An 8547-nucleotide genomic window follows, 5' to 3' on the forward strand; every position below is an offset into this window, starting at 1 on the left:
TCATCATTATCCTTGTTCATCATTTCTTAAATCTTAGCCTGCAATAAGGTTTTCACCGTTGATATATTTCAATACTGCCATGTCATATTGAGGCTTATCCCCAGTGAGACCAAAGAAGCTTGTGTATGTTCCTTTGGGGACAGTTTTCCCAGGCCCACCAATGGGGGTGGTGGTGGGGAGAATTGGATGGGCAAAGGGGGAAGTTGCCCTGGGGCACAGCGATTCAAAGGGGCCTAGGGCTCCCAGTCACCGTTGTGGCTACTATGGAGGTGGTTGGATCCCTGGGCTCCTTTAAATTGCTGCTGAAATGCCGTGCTGCATGCTCTGTGTACCTCTGAAGGACAGGGTGAGGCTAGCACTGCAGTCTGTGTGGACCTGAGGGCTGGCTGCCCTGGCACCACCCCTTTGCTCAACTCTCCACTCTTTCTGGGCGTGCAGCCACCACCTCCCTATACACCTTGCTCAGGGGCTCGTAGAAGCTGTCAGCCCCCTTCAGTTGTTGTGAGTGTCCAATAGTTAAAGGACGGATACTGAAGAGGGACACTTTGGGGGAGCTCAATGGGATGTATCGCCTGTTAACCTGCAAGGAAAAGCAATGGATGGCAAGGCCTTACAGAAATTGTTTGAGTGGCTACTAACCTAGTGAAGTCAAGGAGCTGACAGCCAGGGAAACACGAGCAAAACTTCCTCTCGCTGTAAGTTAACAAGGTCATGCAAAGTCTTGGGTACCTAAAGAAAGCGTCATACTTTTATCATAAATTATTCCAGATATAATTCTTACACACATCACAAGTAGCATAAAAATCTTTGGTGTCTTCATGGAGAGTACTCCTGTTAGTAAAGATTTGCAGCTTAGTCTATCACAGTTGGAAAAGTTCAATGCTGGTAAGTGTTAGTAATACCATTTTTCAATACAATTATTATAGAATCAGCACTTTCCAGGGAAACCTAAAAGAAATAACTATTTCATAGGAAATATATTGCTAGGTCTTCGACTACCATTTACTGTACTTTTAAACGTTACCCTGAGATCACCTTTTGTTACCTAAGTTCTAAACTATGTTTATCTGTCTTCCAAGTAATATAAACTAAAGGCCAAACATAAAGTTCAGTATATGTTCTTGCCAAAACTGTTTATCACCTCATTGAGGTACTAATTTCAGTGGAATATATATTTTAGCACAACTGTCTTGCAATTACATTGGTACTTTATTGTGAGAAAAAAATCAAAGTTTTTATTTTTGTTTTTTTAAAATGACATCTTGAAATTGGAGGGCAGGACTAAATAACTTTCAAGAAATGGCTCCAACCTTTGATTGTATTATTATACATAAAAGTTTATTTACCAATGATATATTCCTTCTAGAGTCTGTCATTTTGGAATCATCCATCCAAATTTTTATTTTTATTATATACATCCACACATATGTACAATCACCTTCCAATGCATGGAAAACAAAGTGTAGGAAGTGGATATCAATATTGTGTATGAAGAACACATAAAATATTAATTTAAGAGATACATATTTGTTTCTTATCTTGAAAAAGCCAAATACGAAAGCTAAACTGTTCCTTGAGCCTATAATTTCATGTTCAAACTGTCAAGATTGATCAGGCTAAAGAATCATGAAAAACTTGTGAAAAATACAGTGCGAGTCTTTTAAAATATTTAGAAGGAATTATATGAAATGGAATTGCGGGATGCATAAATGTATAAATGCTTCAAATCATTTGTCCTCTTTTCTCATATTAACTTTTATGTTGCAATCATAATAATAATAATAAAGTTCTGTTAATTTGGTAGCAAAGAGGCTGTGTGGCTTTACTTTTAATTACTAAACCAAATCAGCTTCATATTGTAATGAGATTTAATTAACCTTAGCATACATTTTTTAAATGTTTGACAAATTATACCAAGATGATCTGTTAGTAACCAAGATTAACATGTTTTATTCAAAAATTTGTCCTGGTCAAAATTTTTGTTAAAATTCTGTACTTATACTGAAAATTTGGATGGGGAAAAAGGAAGAGAAGTTGTGTAGGTGCTTGACAAAGAGAATGTCATCCTGAAAAACAGCAATATAGCTAAATGAAACTAATTTAACTGATAATTGTTATGGATTAGAGAAGTCTGGACTAGAGAATGTATAATTAATGGAGTCATAAGTCTGCTCAATTTAAACATGACTTTTAATTACTTATCTGCATTCCCTTTTATATGGTTTTAGTCTGGGATATGAAAATGAGTTGTTTGTGGCCAATTTCAGGTAGAGTTCCTATCTTAGCATGACCTGTAGCTACTGAAATCCTATATAAGGCATTTTCACTCCTGTGTTCCTGATGAGAACAATTATCAGGTGGATCCAAGTTGGAAAGGATCATCCAGGATGCTAGGGAGGGGCACAAAGAATAAGACCTTTAAAATAAATGTACAAGTTACTGAAAAGCCTATAGAGGACATAGAGCTCTGCTATTACATGCTATCAAGGAATAATCTCACTTAAAAGTAGAGCTGATCAGGAAATTGTCAATTATGTTTTTCATTGGAAAACTCTAATTCATCAGAACCTAACAGCAGGCAATTTTTTGTATTTACTTTTAATGATTTTCAAAAAAAAGTGAAAAAAGTTTGGAAATATGTCAAAATGTGTTCTTTAGCATTTTCAGAATGAAGCTTCCTTTATTGTTTGTTCTAAATTTCTTTTAATTTTGAAATTTAAATTAGGGAAGTCAGGAAATTTAAAAAAATCATGATTAATCATGTGATTAATCACACTGTTAGTAATAAAATATCATTAACTTTACATATTTTGGATCTTTTCTATATTTCCAAATATATTGATTTCAATTACAACTCAGAATACAAAGTGTATAATTATCACTTTGTTTCATAACAAATATTTGCACTGTAAAAAACAAAAATGTACTTTTCAATTTATCTCATGCATGTACTGTAGTATAATCTTTTTATCATGAAAGCTGAACATACAAATGAAGATTTATATTTAAAAACCTTTATTAAAAAATAAAACCAAGTAAAACTTTAAAGCTTACAAGTCCACTCAGTCCTACTTCTTCTTCAGCTAATCACTCAGACAAACAAATGTGGTTACAATTTTCAGGTAAAAATGCTGCCTATTTCTTGTTTATGATGTCATCTAAAAGTTTGGATGACATTTACATGGTACTTTTGTAGCCAGCATTACAAGGTATTTACTTCCAGATATACTAAACATCCATATGTTCCTTTATACTTTGGCCACCATTCCAGAGGACATGCTTCGGTGCTGATGATGATCTTTAAAAATGTCTTACATCTGTGACTGAACCCCTGTAGGAGAATTTTGATGCCTTCACGAGGAGGCCAGTGTGCCACACCTTATCATACTCCATTCTTAGGTCAATAAACACAGTGACTGTTTTCAAGTTACTCCTGAAGCTATTTTCAATTAATTTGGTTCACATGTGTATGTGATTGCATGTGCTATGGCTTCAGTGGAAGTCAGCTTGGTCAGGACTCAAAATTCTCTCCACATTGGGTAATATGCTCTGTAGGACCAATCTCTCCAGTGCTTTACAACATACCAACAGTAATGATATGGGATGATAACTTGATGAATGACTTGGGTTCTTACCAGGGAGGCCAATGACTTTTGTGGTACAAAGTACCGTAGGCAGTCCACCTTCACTGATGTCCCTGGTAAAGAATTGCACACGCCAAAGTCAAGCATAGGGGCCAAGGGTTCTCAGGAATTCTGGCGTTATGTTGTCATAACCTGCATCTGTTCCACACTTGATGCTACCCATTGTCTGTTCCAGTTCTGTTACAGTGAATGGTTCTGGGCAGCTTCTGATCTGGTGTACATGTTTAAACATATACCATTTATTCCTCACTTGTTTCTCCAAAGGTGCTCTGGCCATTTCAGGTGGGTGTCCTGTTTGGGTGTCACTAAGATCTGGCTGAATGCAGGTGGCTGCTGCACTGCTCCAAGGCAGTGGAGCAAACTCAACACTTGCGGCTGGAGTGGGTAAAGCTAATCCTCTTGGTCATGTCCACCCATCTGGATTGACAGGCGATGTCCAATAATTCAATCAGATGGTCAGTGGCCTCTTCATCGATACAAAGGGTGTAGATCAGGCAGCAACCATGTAGGATTCCCCTGCAGGCTACTTTGTAAAAAGAACCACAGAAGCGATATTAGGTCTCATTTACAGAGATGTGCCAAGTTCTTGTCACTCTTCTCCAGCATGTCCCTGTATTTTCCCCGTTGGCCTTTCAGAAGTTCTAACACTTCTTTTCAGAACCTTTAAAAACTGGGAGCTATAGACCAATGTAATTCAATAACACTCTGTAGTGGCTATGTGGAAAATTATCCAAGACATGGCATGTTTTGCTAGGTCAGTACAGTTCATGGCCATCCTCAGCTAACAAGTCAGGAGGGTAGCCACAATCCCATCCAGAAGAATGGAACATGCGTTGCTGCTTAGCATCATGGATAAGGGCGAGGTCATTTTGCAATTTCCAGTTTGCAAGTTGTTCCCCATTAGTATCAGCCTTCTTTTGCCCCCATTGTCTGTACAATTGCTGTTGAAGTCTCCAAGGTTAACATCAGAATGTGGTAGTACCTGTTGGTTACAACTGCCCTGTGGATGCTTGTAAACATTTGCTAGATGGAAACTGTGAACTTGGATGGTATCACAGAATTCGGTGGACATCAACTGATTGGCAAGAATGGTGAGTAAATAATTCTTGGCAACTGACAAATCCTCAGTGTTGAATTGTAACATGAATAGAGCTGATACAGTAACATAGAAGTCACCAGGCTGCATTGGGTTTATTGGTATTTGTTGAGCTAGTGTTTGCGGAATTAGGCTCTCTGTTTATTTCACTAGCTTCCCTGACTACTGTCAAGGTACTGGTGGGTGGCTCATCCATTACCTGAAACAAAGAGCTTGGGACCTATTCTTGGTTGGAACCAATATGTCGCTGCTGCTACTACTAACTAAAGATGACATTCATGCTTTTTACAGAAGTCTGGCACCAGACCTATTCATCATCCAAATCAGACCTAATGGGTGCGTAGGTCTTCTAATACATTACAAGTACCCACAATTTCTCCAGAAAAATACTGTTTGTATCTGCAAATGGTACAATTTTGAGCACATAGCCTTGCATGTGGAAATGTATATCCCATCTTTGAAAAACTGACCTATTGTAATAAAAGTGCAAAAATATTTTAAATCTCTCATAAAGAAATAAGTTCAAAGAAAAAGTGTACATTCAGTATGGCAATATCATTGTTATAGCATAATCAATTATCAGATATGAGATTTTTAATCTAGGGATATATTTTTGAGTGAATGTGGTATTATCCTTGGCTACCAATATTCTAGGGCTACATCTACACTACAGGTTTCTTGTGCAAGAAGCCTTTCGTGCTAAAGTTTATGCGCATGCAAAAACTTCTTGCGCAAGAGCACGTCCACACCTCAAAGCAGATCGCAAAAGCGATGTGCTTTTGCACAAGAGAACATCCACATTGCTGAATGCTCTTGCACAAGGAAGCTTTGATGGCTATTCACAGAATGTCCATCGGAGCACCTGTGTTTTTTCCCATAGGGGTTTCTTGCACAAGGGGTTTCTGGAGCGTCCACACTTGCCTTCTTGTGCAATAGCTGTAGCGCTAAAAGCAGTTATGCCTCAGAAAAGGAGGTTTACTTATAGCAGAAAGAGCCCTCTGTTCTTCCGTTAACAGTCCATTTAATTGCACAAGAGCTCATTTGAGGTTTGGATGCTCCCCAGGTTTTTGCGGAAAAACAGCTGGTTTTGCGCAAAATCCTTTTAGTGTAGACATAGCCTATGTGAAGCATAAGTTCAAATATTTGAAATTATGTCAGACCCATGACATCTACCAAACTTTGAGCAAAAGATATATCTAGTTATTATGTTTTATTATTTAAACCTGCGAAATGATAGATTAAATCTAAAACCTTCCGAATTTTTTTTGTCAAACCATTTTTTTTTAAATAAAAAATACACCTTTTTCCAAAACTGAACAATTCAGTTTTACTTTTGGAGAAAAAAAAAGTACAACTTTCTGATGGAGAAATCAAAATGATGGATCTCCTGTTACCTGCCTGAAAGTCTCTTGTCAATTTTTGTTAGGTCTGAAATTAAAATCGACAAGAACCTTCCAAAGGGACAGGCCAGCCAAGAAGCTGAAAAAATTGTTTGTAAGTTCTTCCAAAACTGTTTTTTTTTTAAATCCTATTCCCAGTTTGGGGGCAAAATGTTTAAAAATACAAAAAAATTTGGGGGAAGGTATATCCATCTTATTAACATGTCTAGAAATAGATCAGATCAGAATGTCAACTGATGTAAAAATAAAGCTATACTGAAGGATCAAATCCATAGTACCTTCAGCTGCAAATAGTTTTGAGAGTGTTTGCATCTAAATGTTCATTCAAACTATATATTCAGATTACCAAATTAGGAGAGTCTGTGAATACTTATTCATATGTATGTGTCCAGTGACTCAATAAACATACTCAACTCAGTCAATGTACTCACATGAAATATGTGGGCCAAATGTATGGAGAAAGCCCACAACTCCATTTGAACTCAATGGGATCAGTGGCTACTCATTACCTCTGAAAGTCAAGCACAAGGTGCATCCAGTTGGACCTCCACAGATTCACACACACACAAAATTCATGGACACTTTAAAGCATTGTCAGCTTGCTGATTTAGTTTCCCTTTTGATCAGACTTAGAAGGAATGAAATTCCTCATATGGAGACATAATATTGAATTGATAAGAGTGTACAGAATAATGACCAGAACTTCAGTTGATGTCAGTCAGTATATTTCTGCCAATAAAACTATGCCAGGTTAGATCATCTGAGAACTGGGTTGCATATTCTAAATCTAACCTTTATTAGCCCAATTCTGTAATTATTAATCCCACCATTGAATTCTGAGTAAGTAACCCTGGAGGCAACAGTTTTAGAAGACTAGTACAAAAGAATGAAGTGTACAAGTAGAAACTGATAAGCTAAGAGATGAATAAAATATATTTGTTCTTTTTCTATAATTCCTTCAAGGAATCTGTTGAGCAATTTAGTTGTATTTTCTGGCAGCTGTCAGTAGCATCATCCATCAGGACAAGAGTGCTAACAGACAATTCTTTCCCGAGATGCTAAGGGCCTAAGGATTTTAATTCTGGACTGGTTTAGATGACAGCGTGACAGATGAATGTCAGAAAATTCTGGGACCATCCTAGAATTTGTACCATTTTCTAGCAAATAATTGCGCTATATTTCAAGTAAAAGCAGCTGGTTGGACTATTTCCATAGTTTGCAGTATACTATAGTTTCCAAATGATGGGTCCCCTTTTTACCACAGTCCCATTGTTCGTAATGGCAGCTTTACCTCATTAAGGACTGTATGACAGACATCATATGTGAAAATTCAATGTTATTTTTTCTATTCTTTTAGTTGTTGGACTCCTCTCTCATTTTCTTCCTCTCTCCATAGCCCTGTCCCTTATATTCCCACACACGTGATTATGAAACAAAATAATTATTATTCCTCCTAGCATGTCATTAATTTTTCTGAATGAAAACTCAAAGATCTCTTTACAGAAGTACAATGTGCTGGCTTATTCTCTCACTATTACCTGCAAGATCGGTTTAAACTATAATGACATCAGCTTCATTTCCAAATATGTCATGCATGCCTATGCAGAAGCTTGTTCTTTAATTTCAGTAGGATGTTCTAACTGGAAATAACATGGAAAAATTATGTTTTCATCTGGATATGTGAACAGAACTGAAGCTTCTGTGCATGTAAATGTTACACGTTCAAAATATAATTGAAGCTACCTGTAGTCAGATATTAGTTGAAGCAAAACGCCGCTAGTCTTAGGCTCTGATTTCTACACTTAGAAATTTAAGTGGGAAAATTGCTGGGCTTCAAACTATCCCAGTCTCCTAAAGGTTTTCATTGTTCAAGGATGAGATAGTCTAGGGATTGTGGTGCCATTTACTAGTAAAATCTGGAGGAGGAGATTTTCTCTTAAATCTTTGTTACTCAAGAAGTGTATATGATCCTGCCACCGACTCATTTTATTTGAAATGTTACAGGGAAAAGCTATATTTTTTGCAGGATTTCATAGTTGCAAACTTGTAAGATTTTTTTCCCCACCTTTCACAATACTTTGACTATATAGAGCTGGAACCTGGAATTTCCTGGCAATATTTAAAACTTTTAGGCTGCGTCTAGACTGGCAAGATTTTGCGCAAAAGCACTTGCTTTTCCGCAAAATTGTGCCACCTGTCTAGACTGTCCATGAGTATTTGCTCAAGAACACTGACTTTGTACTGTTCAAAATCAGTGGTTCTTCCACAAATACTCTGATGCTCCCACTCAGGGATAAGCCCTCTTGCGCAAGTATTCTTGCGCAAGAGGGCCAGTGTAGACCGACAAGTTAATTTATTGCGCAAGAAAGCCCGATGGCTAAAATGCAAGAGAGCGTCTACACTGGGC

The 8547-nt window shown here is 37.3% G+C and overlaps 1 long non-coding RNA gene across 1 annotated transcript in view; it reads right to left on the reverse strand.

The window, feature by feature from the left end:
* Nucleotides 1-729, reverse strand: part of LOC142830322 (uncharacterized) — a 47800-nt gene extending 47071 nt beyond the window's left edge. Inside the window, exon 1 of the long non-coding RNA XR_012905492.1 lies at nucleotides 640-729. This is a non-coding gene — a long non-coding RNA (uncharacterized LOC142830322). The remainder of the gene's footprint in view (nucleotides 1-639) is intronic.
* Between the last annotated feature and the right edge of the window lie 7818 nt (nucleotides 730-8547).

Source organism: Pelodiscus sinensis, chromosome 7 (assembly GCF_049634645.1).
Source record: "Pelodiscus sinensis isolate JC-2024 chromosome 7, ASM4963464v1, whole genome shotgun sequence".
NCBI classification, from domain to species: Eukaryota; Metazoa; Chordata; order Testudines; family Trionychidae; genus Pelodiscus; species Pelodiscus sinensis.